This window comes from Hylobates moloch, unplaced genomic scaffold, assembly GCF_009828535.3.
Source record: "Hylobates moloch isolate HMO894 unplaced genomic scaffold, HMol_V3 SCAFFOLD_14, whole genome shotgun sequence".
NCBI classification, from domain to species: Eukaryota; Metazoa; Chordata; class Mammalia; order Primates; family Hylobatidae; genus Hylobates; species Hylobates moloch.
The window spans coordinates 87,401,473-87,421,208 of NW_026652289.1; the positions used below are offsets into that span (position 1 = coordinate 87,401,473).

A 19,736-nucleotide genomic window follows, 5' to 3' on the forward strand; every position below is an offset into this window, starting at 1 on the left:
CCAGGCAGGGAGACTCCCACCTCTGCACATTTTGGAGAAGTGTGGAAGCTAGACCAGCTTGACCCAGGAAGTCAAGATGATTCCACTCAGCCAAAAAGCCTGTGCAATGACCTTGCCCAGGAAGGGAGAATCCCACTTCTATGCACTTTAGAAAAGTGAAGGGGCTAGACTAGCTTAAACCAGAAAGTCAAGCAGTGTTCCATTTAGCCAAAAGTCCACTCAATGACCCCACCCAGTAAGGAAACTTCTATTTTTGCACATTCCAGAGATGGAAAGGGGCTAGACCTGCTTGAGCTGGGAGGTCAAACAGCTACTGAACTCAACAAAAAGGTGATTCCACATCAGGATGGGCTCCACCCATACTGAACAGTGATCCCACCTAACCTCAGGGCCTGACCTGCAGCCCTGCTCAACTACAGATCCCAAATAGCAAAAGTGCCCAGCCAGGGAATACAGTCCATAACCAGCCTGACCAGGAACCATCACAGTAACCAGCCAGCAGCTCTGTCTGATAGCAGAGTCCAGCCAGTAGCCTCACCAGAGAGTAGAGCACAGTCAGCAGCTTCATTCAACATCAAAGCAAAGGCAGTGACCCATCAACTACAGAATTGAAAAGCTCTGCCTGTGCAAGGTTGTCATGAGCTGGCCTTTCAGAATCACAGGCTAGAAGGCAGAGAGGATGAGACAGTGAAGGTCTATCACTGCCAAACAGAAAAACAAACAAAACAACAACAAAAACAAAAACACCTGTAAAGGCCAGAAGAAGAGCTATCTCCTCAAATGTGCAGACAACAATGGAAGGACACAAGGATTAAAAAGAATCAAGAAATCATGACACCTATAAAAGAACTAATAAAGCTCCAACAATGAACCCTCAAGAAATGGAGATTATAAAATGACTAGTAAAGTATTAAGAATTATATTCAGAAAGAAGTTCAGTGAACTAAAACATTATAGAGAGATAAAATTTAATACAATATGAAAAACGATACTCAAAGCAAAACATTGACAAAGAAATAGAATGAATAGAAAAGAACCAGATATAAATCTGTGAGATAAAGACTACAATGATTGAACTAAAAAAATTTAATAGAAAATTTCAACAGCAGACTCTACCAAGCAGAAGAAAGGATCAGTGAGCTGGAAGATAAAATATTTGAAATTATCCAGTCAGATAAACAAGAACAACAAAAGATTTAAAAAGAATGAAGAAAGCTTCTGGGTATCATAGAACATCATCAAGAGACTAAACAGTCACATAACAGGATTTGCAGAAGTGGAAGAGAAAAAAAAAGCCAGAAAGCATATTTTAAAAAATAGTGGCTGAAAATGTTCTTAATCTAGTAATAGATATCAACATCCAGTTAAGAAAACACAGAAGTCACCAATCAAATTCAGCTCCAAATAAAGTACACTAAGACATATAATAATCAAACTACCAATTATCAAAAACAAAGAAAAAGAAGAAAAGCATCCAGAGGTAAGAAACATATCGCATATAAGAGGTGCCAATACGACTATCAGCAGACTTATCAATAGAAACCCTGCATTCTAAGAAAGAGTGGTATGAAATATTCAAAATGATAAAGGAAGAAAACTATCAACCAAGAATATTTATCCAGTTAAGCTGTCATTTAGAAACGACAAAGAAATAAAAACTTTCCCAGACAAACAAATGTAAAAGACATCACTATCCCCTAGCTCTGACTTACAGGAATTGCTACAGGGAATTCTTTAAACTGAAATAAAAAGCCAAAAATTAATAATATGCAACATATGAAGGAATAAAACTCAATGATATAAGTAAAACAGTATCAAATTCAGAATACTCTAGGTTAGTAATGATGATGTGTAAGATAATGTTATCTCTAGTATGAGGGTTAAATAACAAAACTATTAACAACAACTATAGCTACCATAAATTGTCAGGGAAAACACATCATGAAATGAGGTAAATTCTGACATCAAAGTATAAAATGTGTGTGTGGGGGGGTAAAAGCGTACAGTTGTTGTATGTAATCAAAATTAGCTGTTATCAGCTTGAAATGAGATGCTGTAAGTATAAGATGTTCTACATAAGGCTCATGGTAAGCACAAAGCAAAAATCTTTAGAAGTAGCTCAAAATAAAAATAGAAAGGATTCGGCCAGGTGCAGTGGCTCACGCTGGTAATCCCAGCACTTTGGGAGGCCGAGGCGGGCAGATACCCTGAGGTCAAGAGTTTGAAACCAGCCCGACTAACATGGCAAAACCCCATCCCCACTAAAAATAAAAAACTTAGCCGGGCACCTGTAATCCTAGCTACTCGGGAGTCTGAGGCAGGAGAATTGCTTGAAACCTGGAGGCAGAGGTGGCAGTGAGCTGAGATCACGCCACTGCACTCCAGCCTGGGCGACAGAGTGAAACTCCGTCTCAAAGAAAAAAAAAAAAAATTGAAAGGATTCAAGGCATACTACTACAGAAAGCCACCACAAAGGAGGACAACAAAAGAGGAAAAAAGAAACAAAGTATCTACAAAATAGCCAGAAAATAACTAACATGATGATGGTAGTAAGATCCTACCTATCAATAATTATCTCAAATATAAATGGATTAACTATTCAAAAAAAGAGGATTAACTATTCAAAAAAAGAGAAATAACAAAAAGTTACCAAGTGGAGACAAAGTTAAAGTGTAGACTTTATTAGTTTTCTTTTCAACTGTTTTGTTTGTTGATGCAATCAGTGTTAAGTTGTCATCCGCTTAAAATAATGAGTTAGAAGACAGTATTTGCAAGCTTCATAGCAACCTCAAATCAAAAAATATACAATGATACCTAAAAAATAAAAATCAAGAAACTAAATCATACTACTAGAGCAAATCACCTTCACAAAAAGGAAGACAGGAAAGAAGAAAGAAGGAAGAAAAGACTCCAAAAGAACCAGAAAACAACAAAATGGCAAGAGTAAGTCCATATTAATCAATAATAACATTGAAGGTAAAGGGAATAAATGATGTAATCAAAATACATAGAGTGGCTGAATGGTTGGGAACACAAGACCTAATGATCTATTGCCTGCAAGAAATACACTTTACTATAAAGACACATACAGACTGAAAATCAAGGAATGGAAGAAGACACTCCATGCCAGTGCAAACCAAATAAGAGCAAGAGTACTTGTACATATATCAGACAAATTATATTTCTAGACAAAGCATATAAGAAGAAACAAAGAAGGTCACTATATAATAATAAAGGGGTCAACTTATCAAGAGAAACTAATGATTGCAAACATATATGAACCCAATACTGGAGCATCCAGATGCATAAGCAAATATCATAAGAGCCAAGGAGAGAGATAGGCGTCTGTACAAAAACGACTAAAGACTTCAACAAGCCATATTCAGCATTGGACGAATCTCCCCGATAGAAGATCAACAAAGAAACAGAAGACTTAATCTGCACTATAGAACACAGATGGATTTAATAAATATTTATAGAACATTTCATTCAATGACTACAGAATACACATTTTTCTTCTCACCACATGGATCATTCTCAGGGACAGACCATATGTTAGGGTCACAAACCGAGTTTAAAACGTTGAAAGAAACTGAAATAATACCAAGCATCTTCTGTGACCACAATAGAATAAAACTACGAATCAATATAATAAGAGGAATTTTGGAAACTACATAAGCACACAGAAATTGAACAATACGTTCCTGAATGACCAGCAGGTCAATGAAGAAATTAAGAAAGAAACTGAAAAATGTCTTGAAACAAATAATAATGGGAACACAACATACCAAAACCTATGGTATATAGCAAAAGCAGTAAGTACTAAAAGGGAAATTTATAACTGTAAGTGTCTACATCAAAAAAGAAAAACTTCAACTAAATAACCATTTCCACTGATGTATCTTTACTAGAAAAGCAAGAGCAAACAAAACCCCAAATTAATATTAGAAAAGAAATAATAAAGATCACAGCAGAACTAAATGAATTTGAAATGAAGAAAGCAATACAAAAGTTCAATGAAACTAAAAGTTTTTTTAAAAGAGAAACAAAATTGACAAACCTTTAGCCAGACTAACTACAAAGGAAGAGAGGGAAGATGAAAATAAATAAAATCAGAGATGAAAAAGGAGAGGTTACAACCGATGCTGCAGAAATTCAAAGGATCATCAGTGGCTACTATAAGCAACTATTTACCAATAAACTGAAAAATCTAAAAGAAATTGATAAATTTCTAGACACAACCTACCAAGATTGAACCACGAAGAAATCCAAAACCTAACAGATGAATAACAGGTAACAAGACTGAAGTCACAATAAAAAGTCTCTCAGTAAAGAAAAGCCTGGGACCCAATGGCTTCACTGCTGAATTCTACCAAACATTTAAAGAAGAACTAATGCAAATCCTACTCAAACTGTTCCAAAAAAATAAAGAAGGAAATAATTCCAAACTCATTCTCTGAAGCCAGTATACCCTGATACCAAAACCAGAAAAATATATACAAAAACAAAAAATAAAACAAACAAAAAATAACTACAGGCCAATATTTCTAATGAATATTGATGCAAAAATATTCAACAAAATACTAGGAAACAAAATTCAAGAATATGTTAAAACAATCATTTATCAAGACCAAATGGTATTTATTCCAGAGATGCAAGGATGGTTCAATATATGCAAATTAATCAATGTGATACACTGTGTCAACAGAATGAAGGACAAAAACTATATCATCATTTCCACTGATGCTAAAAAATCATTGCATAAAATTCAACATCCCTTCATGATAAAAAAGCACTAAAAAAACTAAGATAGAAGGAACATACCTGAACATAATAAAAGCCTGATATATCAAGCCCTAAGTTAGTATCATACTGAATGGGGAAAAACTGAAAGCCTCTCCTCTTAGATCTGGAACATGATAAGGAATCTCACTTTCACCACTGGTGTTCAACATAGTACTGTAAGTCCTAGCTACAGAAATCAAACAAGAGAAAAATAAAAGACATCCAAATTAGAAAGGAAGAAGTCAAATTATCCTTGTTTGCAGATGATACAATCTTATAATTGGAAAACCTTGAGACTCCATGAAAAAACTATTTGTTTACTGCTAAATTCAGTAAAGTTGCAGGATACAAAATCAACATACTAAACAAGTAGCACTTTTATACGGCAACAGTGAAAAATCTAAAAAAGAAATGTAAAAAATCCCATTAAAAATAGCCACAAATAAAATTAAATACCTATGAATTACCTTAATCAAAGAAATGAAAGATCTCTGCAATAAAAATTATAAAACATTGATAAAATGAATTGAAAAGGACACAAAAAAATGAAAAGGTAATCCACATTCGTGGATTGGAAGAATCACTGTTAAAATGTCCATATTACTCAAAGCAATCTACAGATTCAATGTAATCTCTATTGAAATACCAATGACATTTTTCACAGAAATAGAAAAAACAATCCTAAAATTTATATGGAATCATAAGAAGCTCAGAATAGCCCAAGCTATCCTAAGCAAAAGGAACAAAATTGGAGAAATCACATTACCTGACTTTAAATTATAATATAGAGCTAGAGTAATCAAAACAGAATAGTACTGGCATAAAAACAGACACACAGACCAACAGAATAGAATACAGAACCCAGAAATAAATCTGTACATCTAAAGTAAACTCATTTTTGACAAAGCTGCCATGATATACACTGGAAAAGAGGCAGTCTCTTCAATGTATGGTCCTGGGAAAACTGGATAACCAGATGCAGAAGAATGAAACTTGACCCCTATCTCACACCTTATATAAAAATCAAATCAAAATGGATTAAAAACTTAAATACAAGACCTGATACTATGAAACTGCTACAGGAGAACATTGGAGAAACTCTCCAGGACATTGGTCTGGGAAAAAGAAAATATTGAGTGACACCCCACAAGCCAGGCAAACAAAGCAAAAATGGACAAATGGGATCACATCAAGTTAAAAAGCTTCTGCACAGCAAAGGAAACAATCAACAAAGTAATGGAATAAGCCACAAAATGGGAGAAAATATTTGCAAACTATCCACTTGATAAGAGAATAATAACCAGCATGTATAAGGTGCTCAAACCACTCTATAGAACAAAGTGTCATTAATTAAAACATGACAAAGAGTTGAACAGACATTTCTCAAAAGAAGACATTCAAATGGCAAACAAGTTTACAAAAGGAATCTCAACATCACTGATCATCAGAGAAATGCAAATCAAAACTACAATGAGATACCATCTCACCCCAGTTAAAATAACTTTTATCCAAAAGTCATTCAATAACAACTGCTGGCAAAGATGTAGAGAAAAGGGAACCTCGAATACTATTGGTGGGGATGTATATTAGTACAACATGGAGAAAAATTTGGAGGTGCCTCAAAAAACTAAAAATAGATCTACTATATGATCCAGCAATCCCACTGCTGGGTATATACCCAACAGGTGAAAAATCAGTATATTGAAGAATTATCTGCATTTCCATGTTTGTTGAAACCCAGTTCACAACAGCCAAGATTTGGAGGCAACCTAAGTTTTCATCAACAGATGAACGGATAAAGAAAATGTCGTACTTACACACAATGGAGTACTCGTGTATAAGTCCAAGTCATAAAAATGAATGAGATTCTGTCATTTGCAACAACATTGATGAGACTGGAGGTCATCATGTTAATTGAAATAAACCAGGCATAAAAAGACAAACATCACATGTTCTCACTTATTTGTGGGATCTAAATATCAAAACAATTGAACTCATGGAGATAGAGACTAGAAGGATGGTAAGTGTAGTGGGGGTACAGGGAGACAGAGAACAGCGGGTGTATTAGTCAGTTCTTGCATTGCTATAAAGAACTACCTGAGACTGGGTAATTTATAAAGAAAAGAGGTTTAATTAGCACACAGTTCCACAGGCTGTACAGGAAATATTGCTAGGGGGGTCTCAGGAAACATACAACACAGCGGAAGTCGAAGAGGAAGGAGGCACGTCTTACACGGTCAGAACATGGGGAAGAGAGAGCAAACGGGAAGGTCCCACACACTTTTAAACAACCAGGTCTCTTGAGAACTCACTATCACGAGAACAGCAAGGGGGAAATCAGCCCCGGCAATCCAATCACCTCCCACCAGGCCCCTCCTCCAACACTGGAGATTACAATTCAATATGAGATGTGGACAGGGGCACAGATCAAAACCATATTAGGTGGGGATGGTTAATGGGTACAAAAAAATAGAATAAGACTTAATATTTGATAGCACAACAGGGGGACTATAGTCAAGGGTAATTGAATTGTACATTTACACATAACTAAAAGAGTATTACTGGATTGTTTGTAACACAAACAGTAAATGCTTAGGGGAATGCATACCCAATATTCCATGATGTGATTATTATGTACTGCATGCCTGGACCAAAATATCTCATGTATCCCATAAATATAGACATCTACTATGTACCCACAAAAATTAAAAATTGAAAAAATTGAAAAAACATTCTCAACAAATTAGGAATAGAAGAAATATACTCCAACACGATAAAGCTATATATGATAAGCCCATAGTTAACATTATACTCAACGGTAAAATGTTGAAACCTTTTCTCTAAGATATTGAACAGGAAAGCTATGCCTACTTTTACCACTTTAATTCAACATAATAATAGAAGTCCTTGCTAGAGCAATTAGGCAAAAGAAAGAAATAAAAGGCATGCAAATCAGAACAGAACAAGTAAGAAGAGGTAAATTGTCAACGTAATCATATATATAGAGAGAGAGATACAGAGAGAGATATAGATATATATGGTTAAAGCAAACTAAATATGGCCTGAGAAGGACTCCACACTTCTATATTTGAGTTCTTCTGGATGAACTGTAACCTAGCTTAATAGACAAAATTGAAAACCTAACTTAATAGTATGCACCTCTAACAATGGCTGAGCGTTGGCCAATCCCCACGGCCATACTTCAACCACTCAAAGACTACTGAATGTTCAAACTGCATTCAAAAAAGGCAAACACCGAGCTGTAACCAATCTCGCTATTTCTGTACCTCACTTCTGATTCCCGTACCTCACTTTACCTTTTTTGTCTATAAATTTGTTCTGACCACGAGGTACCCCTGGAGTCTCTGTGAAGCTACTATGATTCTAGGGGCTGCCTGATTCACCAATTGTTCATTGCTCAATTAAACTCTCTTACATTTAATTCGGCTTAAGTTTTTCTTTTATCTATGTATATCTACAGACTCCACCAAAGAACTGATATAACTAATTTAAAAGTAAAATCAATGTGGCAAGAGGATTGTTAAAGGCCAGAAATTCTAGAGTAACTTGAGCAACATAACAAGGCCCATCTCTACAACAAGTATTTTTAAGTTAGCCAGGTGTGGTGGCACACACCTTTAGTGACAGCTACTAGGGAGCCTGAGGTGGGCAGATCCTGTGTGCCCAGGAGTTTGAGGTTACAGTGAACTATAATTGCCCCATTGCATTCCAGCCTGGGGGACAAAGGGAGACCCTGTCTAAAAAAAAACACTCACCCAACAAAAAAGCAAAACAAAACAAAACAAAACAGTTAAGTTACAGGATATAAAAACAACTTACAAAAAACATTAATAGTAGTGTTTCTATAAATTAACACTAAACTATCTGAAAAAAAAAATCAAGGGAACAATCCCATTCACAAGTTTCAAATAAAATAAAATAAAATACTTAGGAATAAATTTAACCAAGGAAATGAAAGACCTGCACACTGCAAACTATAACATTCATGAAAAAAAAAAAAAAAAGATACAAATGAAATGCATCTGTATTAGAAGGATTACTATTGTTAAAATGTCCACATTACTCAAAATGATCTACAGATTCATTGTAACCCCTATCAAAATTCTGATCTAGTTTTCCACAGAAATAGAAACAAAAATTATAAAATTCATACGGAACCAAAAAAAAAAAAAAAAACCCAAAATAGCTAAAGCAATCATAGCAAAAGGAGCAAAGCTGGAGGTATCACACTACTGTATTTCAAACTATACTACAAAGCTATAGTAATTAAAACAGCATGGTACTGGCAAAAAAAAAAAAAAAAAAAAAAGACACATCAGCCAATGAAATAGACTAGAGAGCCCAGAATAAACCCATTCATGTACTTTCAATTGATTTTTGACAAAAGTGCCAAGAATATGCAATGGGAAAAGAATAATCTCTTCCACAAATGATGTTGGGAAAACTAAATATCCACATTCAGAAGAATGCAATGGGACCCTTATCTCACACCACATACAGAAATCAACTCAAAATTGATTAAAACTTAAATGTAACTAGGAACTGTTAAACTACTAAAAGAAAACATAGGGGGAAAACTACATGACATTAGGCTAGGTAATGATTTTTAAAATTTGATTTGATGCAACAAATGCAAAAATAAGACAAATGAGACTACATCAAAGTAAAAAGCTTCTGCACCAAAAACAATGAATACTATACAGAGACAACCAACAGACTGGAAGACATATGTGCAAGCAATCCATCCATTAAGGGGTTAATATCCAAAATATTTAAGGAAGCCAAACACCTCAACGGTAAGAAAAGAAAACCTCAATTTAAAAAATGGAGAGACCTAAAGAGACATTTCTCAAAAGAAGACATGCAAATGGCCAACAAGACATATGAAAAGAAGTTCAACATTACTAATCATTAGGGAAACACAAATTGAAACTACAATGAGATAACATCTAATACCTGTCAGAATGACTAGTATCAAAAAGATGAAAGATAAGTGTTGGCAAGGATGTGGAAAATAGGGAACACCTGTACACTGTTGGTGAGAATGCAAATTAGTGCAGTCATTATGGAAAATTCAAAAAACTTAAAATAGAATTAACATATAATACAGCAATCCCACTTCTGGGTATTTACTCAAAAGATTTGAAATAAATTTGCTGAAGGGATGTCAGCACTCCCAAGTTCACTGAAGCACTATTAACAGTAGCCAAGTTATGGAATCAACTAAGTGTCCATCAACAGATAAACTGATTTTTTAATGATACACACACACACACACACACACACACACACACAATGGAATACTACTCAGTATTAAGAAAGAAAAAATTTTGTCAGTTGGGACAACACTGATGGAATTGGAGAACATTATACTAAGTGAATTACGCCAGTCACAGAAAGAAATACCACATATTCTCACTTATTTGTGGGATCTACAGTTTAACTCATATAAGCAGAGAACAGAACAGTGGTTACAGAGAATGGAGGATGGGGGTATGGGGCAATGATTATCAAATGGTAATCTGTAAGCATGTTTTCAAACGTAGATTCATTATGTGAACAAACTATATCTAGTTTATTTTTGGTTCAATACAATAATTCTTTTAAGAAAACATGAAACAAATCTACTCAATATAAAATGCATTTTAAAACCCTCGTAAATCAGTCAAAACTCATTCCTTTTACTGTATAAAGCTAACTACTTCAGTCACTAGTACTGCTATTTCTGAGCCATCTTCCCTATTCATGTCTACATCGTGTGGTTAGGCAGCTGCTATATAGTGTCACATAATAAAATAAAGGACTTCCCATATTATTTTTAAAAAATCTGTTAGGCAGGAAGAATATGTTCTTTTTAAGTTCTATTGAAGAGCATGGTGAATATAGTTAATAATAGAGTTTTATACATTTCAAAGTTGCTGAGAGAATAAATTTGATGTGTGCTTACCATAAAAAAAGTTTAGTTCAAATACTAGCTAGCTAGATAAATACGTTAACTCACTTGATTTAATTATTCTGAAACTGACCCAATTGTCCCGTAGAACTGTTGTTTACAGTTTCTTTTGAGTGACCATAGAAATTGACCCTCCCCGTCTTCAAACTCGAAAAACTTACATTTGTCTTACCTGAGTTCTTTTCTCTGGAAACCAACCATCAGGTCCTGCAGACGGTATCAAGGAACTGAAACATACTGGCTCACCACATCTGGACAACGAGAGGCCAGACCCCTCACACATCATGATTGCCTGATCCGCTTCCTGTTGACCAACTCCTCTTCCTTATCCCTCCCTAATTCCTGTTTTCCCATATATATTTTTTTCCCTGCTAATATATTAGGTTGGTGCAAAAGTAATTGTGGTTTTTGCCATTAAAAGTAATAGCCAAAACTGCATATAAACCCCTAATTTTTGTTGGTTGAAGAGATGGATTTGAGACTTATCTCCCGTGTCCTCAGCTGAAGCAACCGGAGAAAGTCTTCTTCCTTGGCAACACTCATCTCAGTGATTGGCTTTCTGTGTGGCTTGTAGCCAGACCTAGACCAAACCACCGGTATTTCAGTAACAGATTTTGGTTCCGTGATCATAAATGTGTTGGTTGGTGCAGCAGTTGGATTGCGTTTTGGTGATTGATTGTGTATGTATCAACATAGTAATGGGAAATCAGGATTTGATAAGCTGATATTCTTTTATAATACTGTTTGACCCCAGTATTCTTTAGAATCTGGAGAAGTTTGGGCTCCCTATGGACCTCATTTTGCTGTTAAATGGGAAAGTGGGATGGAGTTATGTGATGATTTTCTGTAGTACTGTTTGGCCCCAGTGATCTCTGGAGTCTAACTGGAAACTGCTTTACCTAAAACTGTGGTTCACAGTCTTCATTGGATTACCTATCAGAACAAATTTTAAGCATGTAAACCTGTTCGTAAACTCGTGGGTTTGTATTGCTATCTCATTGCTAGAGTTCCAAAGTAAAAGATGAAAATAGCAATGTCTTCAGAATTGTCAGCATACATTTTTGTCTGGGTTTTATATTTGTCTCTGCTAGATATTTTGAGGTGTCAGGATTTAGCACAGAAGGTTATAAAATTATAACTCAGCCAAAACAAAATGATCTTTGTTTATGTGACATTGTTTGAGAAATGACTAATTTAGGGTTGTTGATTTAATGAAAACAGCCGAATCTTCTGAGTTATTGGCAAAAATACCCATGTATTTAACCTTAAGGTTCTTACATAGGTGAACACCTGATAGTCACAGACTATTTTAAAAAATGGCGAACAAGGAAGTAACTGGAAATAACTAGTTTTGTATAATATCGCAGTTCTCAGAATTAATCTAGATCGACTCTTTAAAAAATGAAAGGCTTGAGTAAATGTAAATAGAATAAATCCTTGTAGGTGAACTTTTTGTGTAATTTAAAACCTTAAAATTCTTTTGATGTTCATTGGATGTCTGGGTCATTTCTAGTCAAATAAAAATTATGAGGAAACATTTCTATAAATTATAGAACGGTTCTCATACATAAAATGCTAACATTTGATAGGCAGTTCAGGATTTCTTGCTTCTTAGGTTTTTACAAAATTTAATATTATTAAGAATAAGAACTGCAGTGAATAATTTTGTATATAAAATATGCCAAAGAAGATGTGTACTTATTGAATAAAAGAATAATTTTTGTCTAATCCAGATGTGATCTCAAAGTTGTTTCAAATTATGGCCTATGCTAAATTTTTGTCCAAAAGTAAAATGACTGGTTACTTAAAAAACACAAAATGTATGAAAAAACAGAAAGTCCAAGCATGTCTGTATAAGGCTTACATAATTTTTGTTTGTTTGTTTCTCTGTATGTCTATCTTCATGCACACACAGAGGAACTAGAAAGTTGAAAAAGTTTAGATAATAATTGTTTTAAAATGAGATAGAAAATTGGAGAAGTTGGTTTAATTAACATTGGTCATAGTTAAAGCTCTTAGCATTGATGACGTAAATAAGAAATATTTAATGAAATACACTGGCAGTTTGACAATTCCTTTTTAATAGAGTTAAGCCTAAAGACAGATTTAGCATGAATACACATTTCACATACATGTTGGCATTGCTTTATTTCACACTGTACTTACTCCTCTGCACAGACAGTATTAGCACTAACATGGTTACTGGTCACATGCCTGAAGTAATTTCTAAATTGCACAAAATGCATAGTGGTGGTGATGGACCTAAGGATATTAATTTATATACCAGGAACAAAAAACAATGGAAGTAAAAGAATAGGCAATAGTTACATTAAACTAAAAGTGCAGCTCATCCTTCATGGTGGGCCACAAGAAGCACTCATTACAATGAAAAATGTGCTGATATTAACACTGTTATCACTGGTTATCATTGTTCAGGAAGGTGGAAATACAATAAAACAGAAATAAGAATAAAATCAATTGAAAATGAAGATTAAAAATCATCATCATAAGCAATATGATTGTAAGATTAAAATAATCAGGATTAACTAAACTGTTGAAAATAATTAAACATCAGACTGACTAGATATAATTTTTGATAGATGCATACTTAAAGGTAGTTATATACAAATTGACCATGAGCCTTCCCACATACTAGGGGAAAGCCAGCTAGAAAAATAATGGAGCAATGATTCCACTTCTAAGAGCATCACGCTTGCAAAAAGTGGAGTAAGTTTAGCAAGAAATGCTAAGTTAAAAATGGAAAGTTTAGCAGTCAGTGGAGTAAATGACAAAACTTTATTAAAAGCCATAAACAAAGACATGAATGCAGACATGCCATGTTCATGCAGGAAACATTGAATATAGTATATCTTTTGCTCTTGCCAAAGTAGTGCTACATGTGCATAATTTCAATAAACAACACAAGCTCTACTTTTAGGAATTTGATAAAATAAATGATTATAAAGTTAATGTGGAAGAATAAACTGGTAACTATTAGGACAAAGAGCTAAGCATTTAAGAACAAAAAATTGGACATGGCATGGTGGCTCATGCCTATAATCCCAGCATTTTGGGAGGCCAAGGCTGGAGGACTGCTTGAAGCTAGAAGTTTGAGACCAGTCTGGGCAACATAATAAAACCCCATCTTAAAAAAAAAAAAAAATAGCTGGGTGTGGTGGCCTGCACCTTCGGTCACAGCTACTCAGGAGACTGAGGCAGGAGGATCATTAGAGCCTGGGAGTTGGAAGTATCAATGAACCATGATTGTGCCACTGTACTCCAGCCTGAGCAACAGAGCAAGACCCGGTCTGAAAAGAAACAAACAGGCTGGGCGCAGTGGCTCACGCCTATAATCCCAGCACTTTGGGAGGCCGAGGCGGGTGGATCACGAGGTCAGGAGATCGAGACCACGGTGAAACCCCGTCTCTACTGAAAAACACAAAAAATTAGCCGGGCGTGGTGGCGGGCACCTATAGTCCCAGCTACTCAGAGAGGCTGAGGCAGGAGAATGGCGTGAACTCGGGGGGTCAAACTCCCGACCAGATGACCTAACCCCATCGCCCTCCCGCCTGGGCGACAGAGCGAGACTCCGTCTCAAAAAAAAAAAAAAAAAAAAAAAATTAGTCAGACATGGTAGCACACACCTGTAGTCCCAGCTACTCGGGAGGCTGAGGCAGGAGAATCGGTTGAACCTGGGAGGTGGAGGTTGTGGTGAGCCGAGATCACGCTACTGTACTCCAGCCTGGGCAACAGAGCAAGACTCCATCTCGAAAGAAAGAAGGAAATAAAGAAAAGAAAGAAGGAAAGAAGGAAGGAAGGAAGGACGGAAGGAAGGAAGGAAGGAAGGAAGGAAGGAAGGAAGGAAGGAAGGAAGGGAGGGAAGGGAAGGAAAACAAAAATGTGGATAGCTACATCACATTCTACACCAAGATAAATTCCAAGGGATTGAACGCCTAAATGGAAAATATGAAAATATAAGTACTATGGAAAGGCTAAATGGAATTCAAAGTTAACTCTCATGCCATACTTTTTTTTCCATGAAGCACTACTCTAGAATTTGGGGATGGAATAATGAACAAGACAGAAACCATTCTTTTCTCAAAGAGTTTATAGTCTCATGGTGGCTTCCCCATCATCATAGATGGGAATAGTGAGTCAGTAAGTAAGAAATGCAATAAACTGACAAGATAATGTCAGCTCTGGATAAGTGCTATGATAACAACCCAGAAAGTTAATGTAATAGAAAGTGAATGAGTGATCAGAGAAGGGCTCTCCCTATGAGTGTGACAGCTGAGCAATCCTTAGTTACCTAATTACCTTCTAATGATGCTCAACACATAACCATCTAGACAGTGTAGCTATATATAGCAAGGGCATGTGCAAAGGCCCTAGGACAGGGGCATGCCTGATGTTTCTGAAGAGCAGAAGGAAAGTGTGTGTACTGGAAGCATGATGAGGGAGGAGAAGAGTAGCAGAAAGGGCGAGGTCAGGACTGCAGGAGCCAAGTCCCCCAGTAGTGACAGAGTGCCAAGGCGAAGCTCATTTTGGAAATGGTCAGGATGCTGAGCTGCTCCCCATTTTGATAGGGGAGGCAAAGAGTGAGCCAACAGATAGCTCAGGTGGGCTCTTTGCAACGCAAAGATGAAGTTTCTGTGTTTCCAACTAAAGTGTGAAGTAATCTCATTAAATCCAAGTGAGGGGAGAGTTTGCAGAGAAGGTGAGGAGTTCTTATAAGGAGGGGAAGAATAAAACATGCTGCGGGTGGGGAGCAGAGAAGTGTATGAGCCAGAATTTAAAGTGAGTCAGGCAATCTTCACCAGCCTTGAGAGATGAAGAAAATGGATAGATTACTTACAGTAGCCTAAGTAATAATAAATTCCAAAGCAGGCATCACAATCCTAAAGCTAATATATACTTTATTGCTGGTGGGAGTGTAAACTGGCATAATCCCACCTAGTAAGAAATTTATCAATATGCTTTTAAGTTGCGTAATTTGGGAGATGGTGACAAAACAAGGGTTTGGGAGTTAGGGACGGCTGCATAAAAATCACAAGAGACCTAATACCTCTGTGAGTTGATATCTTTTCTGAGGAGAAAAGTATTTTAACAGAACCACCGTATAAAATAGTTTCAGAATAAGATGCTAGTCAAACGAATTCGATGACTTAATTTGAATCTTCTGATATAAGTTCTGGCTTCATTTTAATATTGCTTTCAATCTTTAAGTATAGAAATGGCAATTTTGCCAACTTAAAGCAATTTTTAGCCACAAGTGGGAACTTTATAATGTACTGTCCAACAGATTTTGCAATACATTTCTCAGGCAAAATATGGATTATGTTGCTTTGGTGACTCAGCCTCAGATTCCCAGGTGTTTTTTGGAGCAAACTGAATACTCTTTTGTGAACCCCCCTTGCCAACTCATAGCATCAGAGAAATGATAGGAAGATACAACATGTATGGCATGAAGAAAAGACCACATTACAAAGTACGCTTAATGATGCAAGGTGAGACGTTCAATGACATCCGAGGGCCAAGAGATTGAAAAAGAAACTTAGGAAAAGGGATGATAACTCTGCCTTTTTACAAATAGAAGAAAACTTCAGTGCAGCATCAAGGAAAATAGAAAAGCTGTGACTGGGACAAGACAAAGGACCATTAGTCTCTTAGTCAGCAAAGATCTTCCTAGTTCCTTAAAAGGTTTGATTGTCCAAAGGAAATTGTCAAGGATTTATGTTTTATTTTAGGATGGCATGCATACCCTGTCCAGAGCATTCTCTCCCATCACATGCTGACTTAAGCTGCTGCAGGGATATCAGTTCACCGTCGTATTCAGCTGAGCTCAAGCTGGTAAGAAGAGCAAGCTAGCGTTAGCCCAAGTTTCAAGCTCAAGGGGCTACAAGAGTCATGGGAAAAATGGCTCGTGATTTAAAACAACCTTTTATCACTACAAGAATGTGATCACTCTTGAGCATCTGCATGAGTGGTCAGTGACTACTTTTGCAGAGTCATCAGAGTTAAGGATTAATGATTTCCCAGAATAAGGCTGAGTTGACGTACAAACCTATGTCATGGACAGCTCACCTACAGCCAAAGGTCTTCATCTAGCCTAGATAAAGCAAAAAGCCCACTGATACTGTTCCCATAATGGTCGGGCATGAATAACAAAAGAAGCCTAGAGGAGCTAAGTGGCGACTGACCTACCAGTGTAGGCTACTGCTGGATAGACAAGGTGAGAGCCAATCCCAGTGTCCAGGGGTGAGAGAAATTCAGTCTGAAGGTGATACAGCCAGTCCAACCAGTATTTCAAGCACATAATCAGTAGGAAAGCAATCTCTGTTGGGCAGGACCTTCCCCAGCAGTACATTACAAGCAGGAACAGCAGGAACAACCCCAGCTCTCTGCAAACCTTCCACTATGGGGAATTTAACTTCAGTGTTCTCAGCTGTGCCAGACCTCCTCCAGGCCAGGGCCATAGTACCTATTTACCAAAAGGATGCAATGCATTGTTGGGTTACACACACTGGCCCACTCCTGGCCTGCCATGACACCATCCAGCCAGTGCAACAGTAAAAAGACAGGGGAGGGAAGGTGGGCCTTGGGGCCAAGGAGAGGATGGAGGGTGGCTGATCCATGTGAGCACTCACATCTTGTTTTTTTTATCAAAGGTCACTTGTAAAATATATAAATGGTACTGAAGTTTACATAGGATAGCAAAGAATATGCATATATGAGTTTAACGATCAGCGTTGAGACTTATTAATTTGCTCTTTTGTCCAGAAGTTCAAATCAATCTCTAGAGCTACATGTTTTTTAAATATCAAGGCAGAAATTTCTAGAATAGCCAATTTCTAATGAGCAGATGACATAAGTTTAGCTGCTAAACACATGAAGAATGTGGTGGTCAGTCTGCACTTTGGAGATTTTCTTTATGACAGCTTATCCAGGTCCATATAACTCTGAAGAACTGTTTCAAAAATACGATGCTCTAAATAAAGAGCTAAGGAGTATACCTATACTATACTTGAAAAAAAAAACAGCTACTTACTTAAAATTCCATTTACTGATTTAAGAGGCTATTTGAGAGGCATAATGGATATAAATTTGACTAAGACTTTTTTAGGTTATTATACAAAGTTTACTACTAAAGGTTTCCCATGGCTTATTATTACATTATTATTTAACATTTACATATGAACTTACAGACCAAGCAATTTTTGTTTTCTTGGTTTATCTTACTCTTACCTAAAATCCAACATTTTCAAAGAGTTGTGGAATTTGTTACAGAGCTTTTATATGTATTACATAATTCTATTTTAACAGAGTTAAAGCTCTTTGCTTTTAACAAAGACATACGGAGACAGACTGACATACTCTACTTCTGGTAAAAAAAAAAAAAGAAAAGAAAAGAATGCAAAAATAAAAGTGGAGAAAACCAAAATAGCCCATTTTGTTTAAAAAGCCAAAATTTCCTAGATTAATTTTTGTTATTTGCTTCTTTTTGCTCTTCCCCATCACACACACACGTGCACACATACAACACAATTACCACACAAAACACACACCACACACACATGCACAATGCACACCAACACAACACATATCACACACACAAACTCAACACACACCCACACACACAAACTTACATGCATTTACACACACATATCAGCCTCTTTCACTTCAGTTTTTTTGGGTGTGGGGACAGGTAAATGGCTCCTCATTCTACGTTCCCAAGACTTCTGGATAGTCTTTTGTATAGCTGATGCACTTATCAGAACCTGAACCTCCAGAGCTTTACAACCACAGGTCTCATTTTCAGGCAAAAACATAAAATGCTGAAAACCTCCCAAAGAAACTCCAGGCTAGACTATTTTTAAAGGAACACCATGGCTTGGTTGATATGTGCCACTTACCATTAAAAACATCTGATTTTGCTAAAATCCCAAATTCTGCTCTCTGTAGTGTGGTTCTGAGAAAGTCACTCACATGTTCTATTTGAGGCTATGTTAAATCATTCACTCTACCCGTCTTGAGGCATGAAAGTCACAGGGATGTGGATTTAAATAGATACTGCTACGATTTCGCTTATAGCTGTTAAAGTCTTAGTTCAAAGGCTCTGGGCTCACAACACTTTCAGATACATCTTTTCTCCAAGCTATCCACATGTGTCCCACTCAACACTGAGAGCCACTGCTAGAGAGTCTCAAGGGCACTTTTAGGCCAGGAGATCAAGAAACAGACACACATACACACAAAATACTGTTCTAAAATAAAACAACCCAAAAATCAGGCAAAAATCTATGCAAGAGACAGAAGGTTTTTAAGAGCACCATTTAGCAAGGTGATATTCAAAATAATTGACCATCAGCTGGGATGGAGCCCTATGGAAAGGCCTGGCAGTTTCCAGGGCAACCAAGGAAGCCCAGGGCCTCCTCACTGGGACTCAGGAAGGCAGCCTGGTTTCCTGATTTGAGTGATTATATTACGAGAGCTGGAGAGAGATGTTTCTCATCAGGAAACCTCTCACTTAGTCATTCCCATAAATATTCGTGGCACTACCTCAATAAAGCTCCATAGAGAGTAAACCCTACAATCTGCGCAACAGATATTTTTTTTCAACTGTGCAGACAGCTTTGAAAAAACTTCACTGAAGTCACTGCAGTGTCAGGGCGATATTAATTACAGGCCTCTGTGGCTATGATATGGAAAAATCCATCCTGAGGGAATCTGTGTTCTTAGACATGGCAATCCAATTATATACAATTGATCCAAAGGTGGCTGTTTTTCAACTGCTTGATGACTATTTATAGTAACAGTAATGCCCCAAATTTTATGGTGATGAGATTTTTTTTTCTGCAAAGCTTTAGTGCTTCATAGATGCTTCCTAATTTATCTGAGGTCATTGCCTCACTTATGATAACCATCTCAAGTGAGATATTCAACACCCATGCACCATGCAACAGCAAAATTGGCCCTG

At 36.6% G+C, this 19,736-nt stretch overlaps 1 protein-coding gene across 2 annotated transcripts in view; it reads right to left on the reverse strand.

The window, feature by feature from the left end:
- GABRB3 (gamma-aminobutyric acid type A receptor subunit beta3) overlaps nt 1-19,736 on the reverse strand; it is a 227,441-nt gene that overhangs the window by 53,405 nt on the left and 154,300 nt on the right. The gene's annotated exons all lie outside the window — the stretch shown is intronic.